Source organism: Phyllostomus hastatus, unplaced genomic scaffold (genome assembly GCF_019186645.2).
Source record: "Phyllostomus hastatus isolate PE091 unplaced genomic scaffold, TTU_PhHast_1.1 phas_contig_62, whole genome shotgun sequence".
Lineage (NCBI taxonomy): Eukaryota > Metazoa > Chordata > Mammalia > Chiroptera > Phyllostomidae > Phyllostomus > Phyllostomus hastatus.
Window position 1 is genome coordinate 16,645,622 of NW_025333921.1, and position 12,368 is coordinate 16,657,989.

Here is a 12,368-nt window from a genome sequence, read left to right on the forward strand (position 1 = left end):
CGCTGCGTCCAGATCCCCGCCCCGTCCGCCCTCCCCCCTCCCCAGTCCCGAAGGTCCTGCCGTCCCCTCCCTGGACCCGTGGTGAGGGCCAAGAGGAAGGGGGCGGGGCCCGGGTGGGGAGGACGGGGGGCTGCACTGAGGGAGGGGTCCCTGGTGGAGGGGAGTATAGAGGGTGGGGCGGACTAGAAAGGGGCGGGGCCGTGGGCGTGGCAGGCCCGGACAGCCGGCGGGACTCTGGGGTCTGGCTTGAAGTCCCCGCGGCGCTCTCTGGGCTCCCTCCCGAGCTCTTCCAGAGCCGAGCCCAGAGCTCCAGACCCCGTGCTTGATGACGTCAGGGAGCTGGCCTTGGAGTCTACGCAAATAATTTGCATAATAAGGAGGAAGCGGCCAATCAGCGCTGGAGTTGACCGGGCTCAGCCGCGGGCGGAGGGGAGGCTGGGCTCACGCACTCCTGCTCGCCATGGCAACCGGACCTTCGGATGCCCTGTGTGTGTGTCTAATGTGTGCGGGCGTGGCCGTGAATCGCGCGTGTGCGCCTCAGACCGCGTGAGGGGAAGTAGCTTCGTCATACATGGTAATGTCTGCGGGAATCGTAGTTACCCCTTCCTCATACACAACCACACACACCTCCAATCACAGAGGCTTTTCCTACGGGGCTGAATGGGGTTCCCTCTTCATTCCCACTGCCAAAGCCAGTTCCTCTGAGCCATCCTACCCCACCCCATCACACATCTCTCTCTTTGGTGTCTTCAACTCTTTGCTTACTCACAAGTCTCAAACTCATTCTTCTTCCCTGCATTGCCCCCGCCAACACACACATTTGTTTTCTTTTTTAAGAAAGAAAAATAAAACAAAAACTGCAACACTCCTTGAACACAGATTCCCCCTCAGGAGAGTGAGGGAATTTATATTAGCCATACTTGCTCTCATACCTAGTTCATCCCAAATCCGTGAACTCGGGAGTGTTATCTACCTTTTCTGAACAAAGAAGCTAAGGACCTGAGGGTCAGGTAGGTGAGGACCGAGCCCACCCGTAATATCTGCTGGGCCCAGGGCAAGAGCAGAAATGGAAATAGGAAAATTGTGTGTCTATATATTTAAAAGTTGTAAATCAAGTTAAAATTTGTTAAATGAAATGTTTTCCTCTCCTTTTCACAAATACACGTTCATAATAAAAATAAAATATATAAAGAAAGCTGTTTTTATATGACTGAAAGTTGGCAAAATATCAGAACTGATGGAAATTTACTATGCTTGTTCATGTCTGAGTATTATCTTCAGGGGCCAGTGATGTTTGGGCAGAGGAATAATACAATAAAGATAAGTAATCAATAAATCATATACTTATTTTATAAAATATTTTCTTGCCTTTTTTTCAAGTAAAATTGAAATCCTGTGTCCACTATTCTAAGAAACTTCTCAAGAGCAGCATTAGCAATTGGAGCCAACAAAGTATTATTTATTGCAGCAAAACTCAAATAGAGAAATAAATTGTGATTTTTAAAAAGTTATTTTAAAACTTTTAAGAAAGTTAGTTCTTATAATTACCTGCTTATGAAATGGGTTGCCAGGACATTTCACTTTCATTCAGTTCAATGTATTTTAAAATTTCCTTTGGCTCACAGATTATTTATGAATGTATTTATACATGTAAAATGTTTAGAGATTTTCCTGTTATTCTTCTGTTATTGATTTCTAGTTTGAGTCCATTATGGTCATAGAACATATTCTGTATGATTTCAGTTATTTTAAATTTGTTTAGGTTTTTTGAACCTCAGGATATGAACTTTCTTGGTAAATGTTTTGTTGGTACTAGAAAAAAATGTATATTCTGCTGTTGAGAGGAGTGTTCTGTAAATATTGATTGGATCCTGTGGGTTGATGGTGTTGTTGAGTTCTTTATCCTTGTTGACTTTATGTCTAGTTGTTTTGTCAACTGTTGATAGAAGGATTTTGAAGTCTATAATTGTGAATTTGTAATTGTGCATTTATCTATTTCTTCTTTCAATTGTGTTAGTTTTTCACATATTTTTCAGCTGTTAATTAGTGCATACACATTTAGGATTGCTATGTCTTTTTTTATCATTGTATAATGTAACTCTGTGTTCTTGATAATCATCTTGCTCTGAGATCTCCTTTATCTGATATTAATATAGCCAATCCTGATTTATTTTGGTTAATCTCTGCAAAGCATATTCTTTCCATTTTTATTTTCAACCTACCCAAACTGCTATATTTGAAGTGAGTTTCTTGTAGGCAATATATAATGGGTCATTACATAAAAATCAGGCCACCAATCTTTGCCTTTTAACTGATGTATTTAGATCACTTACATTTAATGTAATTATCAACATATTAGGGCTTTAAATCTGCCACTTTTTTGTTTTCTTTTTGTGCTCTCTGTTCTTCATGTTTCTGTTTTATTTTTTGCCTTCCTATGGCTTACTTGTTTTTCATTTTAGGTACATTAAACGTACATATCACAGTCTACTTGTGTTGATATTTTATCATTTCAAGTGAAGTGTAGAAAAGTTACCTACCTGTAACTCCATTTATCTTCCCTAATTTATAATATAATTGTCTTAAACATGTCCTTTGCATACATTGAGAACCAATTCAGATAATGTTATGCAAAGACAATTTGGAAAACTTAGAGAAGCAATAAAACCTACAATATTTATCCATATTTTTATTCTTTACATTGTCCTTTCCTCCCTCCAGAATAGTCCCAGATTCCAGCTTTTATCATTTCCTTTATGTTTTAAAAACTTCCTTAGTCATTCTCTTAAGGTAGTTTTGCTGATGACAAATTCTCTAAGTGTTTCTTTACTTGAACATGTTAATTTCCCCTTCATTCCTGAAGGATATTTTTTTGCTGGATATAGAATTCTTATGTGACTGTTCCTTTATTTCAGCATCTGAAAAATGTGCCCCTTCTTTGTAGCCTTCATAGTTTCTGATAAGAAATCCCTCCTCTTTGGGGAAGGATCTGTTGTTATAATTTCTGGGGGTGCTGTGGACAGACAGCCTTTAGCTTTCAGCCCCTTCAGAAATTACTTCGATGTCATTCTTCCAAGGGTGGCCTACATGCAATGACTGATCAACATCCAATTATAAAGGACTATCTAAGTCCTAATCAGAATGATTCTGAAAGCCAGTATAGCTCCCTGTGGGGTCAGCTGTAGCTGTTTTTTTTTTTTTCCCCTGAATCGGGCTCATCTTCTCCCTCTATCTATTCCTTCTTTCTCTCTCTCCCTTTTGTAAGAATTGATTTCAAAGGCTCCCCTTAATAAACACCTTACCTGCTACACTTTGTCTAAGACAGAGCTTCCTAAGAAACCAAACCTGCAGTGTCTCCTTCTTTCTAGTCACTACAGAGATTCTGATTAGATATGTCAGTTTGTCTGTCTCCCTGTCTCTCCCTCTTTCACAGTTTCCATCACCCAACTTTCTTCGATACATTCTAGGTAATTTCCTAAGAATTACCACTTTAGATTACCACTTTATGATTGCTCACTAATCATAACTACTTTTATTATGAATTTTTATTTGAAGGCATGACTTTATAAAATTTCAAAGCACCACATTGCTTTGGAAAAATTTAATTAAACATATTCTAGAAAAATATTAAAATTCTATTTTTATTTTTTATAGTTTTACTTTTGTAAAGTATATTTTATTGATTGTGCTATGACAGTTATCCCAATTTTTTCCCCTTTGCCTCTCTCCACCAGATTCCCCCCTTCCCTCCTGCAATCCCCACCTTGGTTCATGTCCATGGGTAGTGCATCTAAGTTCTTTGGCTTCTCCATTGCCAATACTATTCTTAACATCCCCCTGTCTATTTTGTACCTACCCAATTGTGCTTCTAAAAAATAATACCTTCTCCCCCATTCTCCCCCTTTGCCCTCCCAGCTGATAACCCTCCAAATACTCTCCATATCTATGGTTCTGTTCCTGTCCTAGTTGTTTGCTTAGTTTGTTTTTGTTATTGATCTTTAGACTCAGTTGTTAGTAGTTGTGAGTTTGTTGTCATTTTAGTATTCAGAGTTTTGATCTTCTTCCTTTTCTGAAATAAGTCTTTAACATTTCATATAATAAGGGCTTGGTGATGATGAACTCTTTTGCCTTTACCTTGTCTGGGAAGCACTTTATCTGTCTTTCAATTCTAATTGATAGCTTTGCTGGACAGAGTAATCTAGGTTGTAGGTCCTTGCTTTTCATCACTGTCAGCATTTTTCCAGTCCCTTCTAGCCTGCAAAGTTTCTTTTAAAAAAATCAGCTGATAGTCTTATGGGTACTCCTTTGTAGGTAACTCTCTGTCTTTCTCTTGTTGCTTTTAAGATTATCTCCTTATCACTAAACTTTGGCATTTTAATTATGATGTGTCTTGGTGTGGACCTCTTTGGATCCAATGTGTTTGGGGCTCTCTGTGCTTCCTGGACTTTTATGACTGTTTTATGTCTGTTTCCTTTGCCAAATTAGGGAAGTTTACTTTCATTATTTTTTCAAAGAAATTTTCAATTTCTTGCTCTTTCTCTTCTCCTTCTGGCATCCCTATGATTTGGATGTTGCCATGTTTGGAGATGGTCTGGAATCTTCTTAAACTCTCCTTGTTTTTTTTTTTTTTAATTCTTTTTTCTTCATTTTGTTCTGGTTGATGTTAATTTCTTCCTTATCTTCTAAATCATTGATTTTAATCCCAGCTTCTTTCCCTTCACTGTTGGTTTCCTGTGAATTTTTCTTTATTTCCCTTAGTAGAGCCTTCATTTCTTCCCTTATGCTTTTGCTGCATTCAATGAGATCTTTGACTATACTGACCACCAGTGTTTTGAACTCTGCATAATGATAGGTTGACTATCTCCACCTCACTTAGTTCTTTTTCTGAGGTTCTGTTCTGCTCTTTCATTTGGGCCGTATTTTTTTGCCTCCTGATTTTGGCAGCCTCCTTGTGTCTGTGTGGTAGGTAGAACGACTTTGATTCCATTTTAGTGCACCTGTTAAGTCATATGGGGTGGAGCCTTGGGTATTTGCCAGGGCAGGGCAACCATGACTTCGTGTGGGGGGAAGGGGTCAAAGAGGGGACAATGCCACTGCTGGCTGACTACTGTGAGCTTGCCTGGCCCTTGCCCCATTTCCATTCACTTCATCCACTTCCTGTGTGCAACTTGTGCCCTTTCAGCTGTTGTCCTAGTTGTGGTTCCCAAGGTGGGTAGGTTTGCTAATGGTCTCAGCTCTCTTGAGAAACTGGCAGTTTCTCCCCCTGCCCCAACCCCCACTGGGTTTAACTAGAAGTTTTCCTTAACCAGATGGCTTTCTTTTCCTGTTGCTGGGGCCCTGGGCTGCACAGTCTGGCCTGGGACTGGGCTCGCTCACTCACTCACAAGGTATCTCCCTGATTTTTACCCACCATATATGAATGTAGAGGCTGCCCATTCTAACAGCTGCTGCCACCTCACAGGCTCGCTGCCTCTCTGCCTCTCTGCTCCTGGCTGGGAGCTGCTGCACTGAGTCCTCTTAGCCCTGACTCCCCATCTCTGGCCCTCCTGCACATGTGGATGAATATAGCTTTGAATCCTTGGTTATTGGACTTCCATACAGTTGTGGATGTTTTTCGTTTTTAAGTTAGTTGTGTTCCTTCTTATGGTTGTGCAATAAGGCAATGTATCTACACTGGAAGTCCTAGATGTACTCTAAAATTCAATTTTTAAAAGTTTGTGAATTTTTCCTTGAAGGTTTGATGCATTTCTTCCACACAAATATCTGTTATCACATAAATATTCTCATACTTATCTCTGAGCCAATTTTGATAATTAATATATTTCTTTTAAAACTAATGTATTGCATCATTAAATGTATTATCACAATATTTCACCTAATATTTCTCCCAATTTTTACCACTTCAGTTGCTGTAGCTACATCTTATTTTTCATTTATAATTTTTTTTCTTCTCTCTTTTGCTTGATCATGGTTGACTAAAGATTGGATTTTCTTTTTTTCTTAAATTATATTTTATTGATTATTCTATTGCACTTGTCCCAATTTCCCCCCTTTTGTCCCCCTCCACCCAGCAATCTCCACTCCCTCATGCAATCATCACAACTTTATTCATGTTCATCATGGATTATGCATGTAAGTTCTTTGGCTACTTCATTTCCTATACTGTACTTAAAATCTCCATGATTATTCTATAACTTCTTCATCCCCTCACCTCTTTATTCATTCCTGCACACCTCTCTTCCATTTGGCAACCATTAAAATGCTCCCTGTATCCACAATTCTGTCTCTGCTCTTGTTTGCTTAGTTTGTTTTTAGATTCAGTTGTTGATAGATATGTATTCATTGTCATTGTATCTTCGTATTTTTTATCTTTTTCTTAAATAAGTCCCTTTAACATTTCATATAATAATGGGTTGGTGATGATGAACTTCTTTAGCTTTTTCTTGTCTGGAAATCTCTTTATCTGTTCTTTGAATGTAAATAACACCTTTGCTGGGTAGAGCAATCTTGGGTGTAGGTCCCTGCTTTTCATACCTTTGAATATTTCTTGCCAATCCCTTCTAGTGTGCAAAGTTTCTTCTGAGACTGATTTCTATCAGCTGAAAGTCTCATGGGAACTCCTCTGTAGGTAACTAACTGCTTTTCTCTTTCCACTTTTAAGATTCTTGCTTTATCTTTAACCTTTGGCTTTCTAATTATGATGTGTCTTTGGGCCTCTTAGCATCCATCTTGTTTGGGATTTTCTGTGCCTCCTGGACTTGCATGTCTATACCCTTCACCAAATTAGGGACGTTTTCTTTCATTATTTTTTCAAATAAATTTTTAACTTCTTGCTCTTCCACTTTCCTTCTGGTACCCCTATAATGCGAATTTGGAATGCGTGAAGTTGTCCCAGGGCTCCTTACACTATACTCATGATTTTTTTTGGATTCTTTTATCTTCTTGTTGTTCTGGTTAGCTGATTTTTCTTCCTTATGTTCCAAATCATTGATTTGATTCTTGGCTTCATCCACTCTACTGTTGTTTCCCTGTAAATTGTTCTTAATTTCAGTTAGTGTATCCTTCATTTCTGACTGGATCTTTTTTATGCTGTTAAGGTCCTCACTAAGTTCTCTGTGCATCATTATAACCAGTGTTTTGAACTCTGTCTCTGACAGATCACTTATCTGCATTTCCTTTAACTCTTTTTCTGGAGTTTTGATCTGTTCTTTCATTTGAGCCATGTTTTGTTGTCTCCTCATTTTGGCAGCCTCCCTATGTTTGTTTTTATGTATTAGGTAGAGTTGCTGTGATTCACTGTCTGGGAAGCATGGCCTTATGTAGTAGGTGTCCTGTAGGGTCCAGTGGCAGAGCCTCCCTTATCACCCAAGCCAGGTACTCAGCATGCGCCATTTGTGTGGGCTGAGTACACTCTCCTCTTATCGTTGATCCTTTGTTGCTGTTGCTAGATCAATGGAAGGGATTTACCCAGGCCAGTCAGCTGCAAGGACTGACTGTGACCACTTAGCAGCAACCTCTATCCTCCATGGAGTATCAGCTCTGCAGGGCCCACTCCACAGAGCATGACTTACTTCAGCAGGGATATATAGCCTGCTGAGTTTCCTCCTTGAGCATGTTGCTTGTGGAGGTGATTGGTTGGTGGTGCTCCAACATAGTCTGTAGCTGTCCACTGGGTGTGCAGGCTCTGGGGTTTCCTGGGTGGTGCAGGTCAAGGTCAGCCTTCACCTGTGTTTTGTCTGGGGCTACTTGGTAAAAGCTATAAAGTGATTTGCAAATGACTGCTACTGTGCTGGGTTTGGAGGTGCCCACATAGGCTAGGCTGTGAACTGAGCCCAGCTGCTGCTAGTTAATGCCAGGCCTCAGGTTACTTAGCTAGAGGTACTGGGGCTGGGTACTTGCTGAGGCCAGCTGCTGCTGTTTGAGGGAATTGAAAAAGATCTGAGTCATGAGCCAAGACAATCCATTTATATTGAAAAGCCACTGTTAACAGCTTGGGTAGGCCTGTAAGTGGGTGCAGTGTAACATCAGGGAATCACAAGGTAAGGGAAGCAGTGTTAGTCAGGTTGATGGAGTCTCAGATATGGCACCAAATTCCAGCTCTATGACTGTAGGAGAAGGGCTCAGAAAAGCAACAATTGCCTCTGCCCTCAGTTCTGTCTGGAAGAAAGCTGTACCCCAGCTCTTGGCCTGATGCCAGATACTTAACGTTCTTCCATATGCCACTGGTGACTTTCAATCTGCTGCACCTGTGCTGGAGCTCAGAGCAAGTGAGTTTGAGTGAGATTATTTGTGGGCCCTTTAATGGCAACTGCTTGGAATTCTAGGGGTTTCTTCTACTGACTCAATCCCTGCTACTTTTTGCAGCCAGAAGTTATAGGGACTTATCTTCTTGGCACTGGAATCCTGGGATGGGAGTCCTTGGCTGGGAATCCTCACTCCTGAAATATCCCTCCCGATTTTTATCCATCATTCATAGGTGTGGGACCAGGTTGTTCTGCATCTCTGCTTCTTCACCCCTCCTACCAGTCTAGATGGATGTGGTTTCTTTAATTCTGTACTTATAAGACTTCCATTCAGCTAGATTTCTGACAGTTCTGAGTAATGGCTGTTTTATAATTTAGTTGTAATTTTAATGTGGTTGTGCAAGAGGCCAAGTCATATTTTCCTATACCTATATCTTGACCAGAAGTCCTATAAAGATTGGATTTTCTACACAGTCATCTTATTGTGTTATTGATTCACTCTGTTACTTTTTTGTTTGTTTAATCAATTTCTATATCTATCTATTGTGTCTTTTACTACTTACTGCTTGGTACAAGTTAGGGAAGGGTTCTCTGAAGCAACTGCTTACAACTACTCTGATTTTACTGGTATATATGATACTATGCTGATTTTACCCTATACATATACCAGGTGGAGAAAAATTAGGTTTACAGTAGTTAGTATGTGTAATGCAATTTATTCTTGTATTATTACTTATCAATTATTGTATGATTTTCCACATGAACAACTGTAAACCTACTTTTGCCCCACCTTGTATTTACTCTTCAAGAAACACCTTGAAGCCATTCTTACCTATTGTAATACCGTTTTTGGTGGTGAGGCTTCATCTTTAATCCTGACCTATTTAATTCTGTCATAGAAAATTACTCATAATTTTTTAATCCAATTCATCAATCTCCTGTTACAGAATATATGTAATAGTAGTTCCATTATTTGGGACAGAAGAGCAAAGTTGTGCTTAGTTTGTGGACCTGATAAAACATCATAGGATGTAATGTTCTACAGATATGTATTGATTTAGTTATAATTTGCACATTCTTTATATTCTACATTCTTTACATGAGGTATCATTGTAAGAGAGGTAGGTTATATTCTCCTGACAACTCTCCTGACAACTGTATGTCCTTCTAAAATTCATCATAACTTATACAAATGCATATGTGACAGAATTGTCACATATGCATTTGTATAAGTTATGATGAATTTTATCACTTATATAAATTATATCTTTATTGAGAGTTTGCCCTTTCGACATAAAATTATCTTCACAATCTGGTCTCATAATGACTATTTATATTGAGTGCCTACCTTAGGCACTTTTACTTGTTTATATTATATGTCATATCATTAATTATTACATAAATACTTTTTAACACACATCTTCAGTAAGTAATACCAAAGTTAAATTTATAAAACCTAGAAAGCTGGAACTTATTCTCCTCTAGTACTATCTTGAATAAGAGAGGTGAGAATGGAATTCCTTGTTACCAATATTAGGGGAAAACACTTAGTTTTTCACCATTAAATATGATATCAACTGGACTTCTGGCCAAGATGGAGGCATAGGTAGACACACTGTGCCTCCTCACACAACCAAAATAAGGATAACAACAATTTAAAAACAAAAGAACAACCAGTACAGATAGAAAATTGAAGTGTATGGAAGTCTGACAACCAAGGAGTTAAAGTAGACACGTTCATCCAGACCAGTAGAGGGGTGGAGTTGGGGAGTGGGGAAAGAGAGGGCTCATTCATGGCAGGGCAGCTGGTGGACCCTGGGTGAGCAAGGTGGCAGCTGGCGGACCCAGCAAGGTGGCAGATTGTAGGGGGCATGGCACATCTGGTCCCACATTCATGAGCAGATAAACCAGGCAAAACTGGGGACAGACAGACCATGCAACCCAGGGTCCCAGCATGGGGAAATAAAGCCTCAAAACACCAATTGAAAACACCTGTGAAGGTTGAGGTACTGGGAGACTCCCAGCCTCACAGGAGAGTTTGTTGGAGAAACCCACAGTGTCCCAGGATGTACACAAACCCGCCCACATGAGAATCAGCACCAGCAGGGCCCAATTTGCTTGAGAGAAGTGGGAGAAGTGACTGAAAGCCAGCATTGTTCCCTCTTAGATCCTGCCCCCACATACAGCATTATAACCCAGTGACAAGGGTTGCCTCCGCACTGGTGAACACCTAAGGCTCCTCCCCTCACTATGTAACAGGCACATCAAGCCAAATAAAATGGCACAAATGAAAGAACAGATCAAAGCTCCAGAAAAAGTACAACTAAGCGACAAAGAGATAGCCAACCTATCAGATGCACAGTTCAAAACATTGGTAATCAGGATGCTCACAGAAATTATTGAATTTGGTCACAAATTAGATTTAAAAATTAAGGTTATGCTAAGTGAAATAAAGGAAAATGTAAAGGGAATCAATAGTGATGGGAAAGAAACTGGAACTCAAATCAATGGAGTGGGCCAGAAGGAAGAAAAAAACAATCAAACAAGAAAGAGTGAAGAAACAAGAATTCAAAAAAAAAATGAGGAGAGGCTTAGGAACCTCCAGGACATCTTCAAACATTCCAACATCCAAATTATAGGGGTACCAGAAGGAGAAAGGCAAGAGCAACAAGTGGAAAAGTTATTTGAACAAATAATAAAGGAGAACTTCCCCATTCTGGCAAAGGAAATAGACTTCCAGGAGGTCCAGGAAGCTCAGAGAGTCCCAAAGAAGTTGGACCCAAGGAGGAACACACCAAGGCACATCATCATTACATTACCCAAGACTAAAATTACAGAGAGAATCCTAGAAGCAGCAAGAGAAAAGGAGACAGTAACCTGCAAAGGACTTCCCATCAGATTGCCAGCTGATTTCTCAAAAGAGACCTTGTAGACAAGAAGGGGCTGGAAAGAAGTATTCCAAGTCATGAAAGGCAAGGACCTACATCCAAGATTGCTCTATCCAGCAAAGCTTTCATTTAGAATGGAAGAGCAGATAAAGTGCTTCTCAGATAAGGTCAAGTTCAAGGAGTTCATCATCACCAAGCCCTGATTATATGAAATGTTAAAGGGACTTATCTAAGAAAAAGAAGATAGAAAACATGTACAGTAAAAAGACAGCAAACTCACAGTTACTAATAACCACACCTAAAACAAAAACAAAAACAAACTAAGCAAATAACTAGAACAGGAGCAGAACCACAGAAATGGAGATCACATGGAGGGTTATCAACAGGGGAGTGGGAGGAGGAGAGAGGGAGAAAAGGTACAGAGAATAAGTAGCATAGATGGTAGGTAGAAAATAGACAGGGGGAGGGTAAGAATAGTGTGGGAAATGTAGAAGCTAAAGAAATTATGACACATGGACATGAACTAAAGGGGGGAATGTGGGTGGGAGAGGGTGTGCAGGGTGGAGAGGAATGAAGAGGGGGAAATGGGACAACTGTAATAGCATAATCAATAAAAGAAAAAAAGAAAAGAAAAGGCATACAACCAAGAGTACTTTACCAAGCAAAGCTATCATTTAAAATTAATAGAGCTCAGTTGGTTGGACATTGTCCTGCAAGGCAAAAGGTTGCCTATCAATTCCTGGTTAGGGTACATGCCTGGGTCACTGGTTGGCATACATACAGTCACACATATGAGAGGCAACCAGTTGATATTTCTCCCTCTCTTTCTCCCTCTCTTTCTCCCTCCCTTCTCCTCTTTCTAAAAATAAATAAATAAAATCTTTAAAAATATAAATAAATAAAATTGAAGGAGAAGAAAAAAAAGTTTTTTTTTTTACCACCATACCAGTATTGCAAGAAATATTAAAAGTATTTCTTCAAGAAGAAAGAAACCCTGGCTGATGTGGCTTAGTTGGTTGGAGCATTATCAGTTGTGGGTTCAGTTCCTGGTCAGGGTACATAACTTGGTTGCAGGTTTGATCCCCAATCTGGACATGTGTGATCCCTGGTCTGGGCAAGTATGGGATTCAACCAATTAATGCTTCTTTCTTGCACTGATGTTTCTCTTTTCCTTCTTCTGTCTTTAAAAGCAATGAAAATAAAATGTCCTCTGATGAGAATAAAAATGTATAAGAAA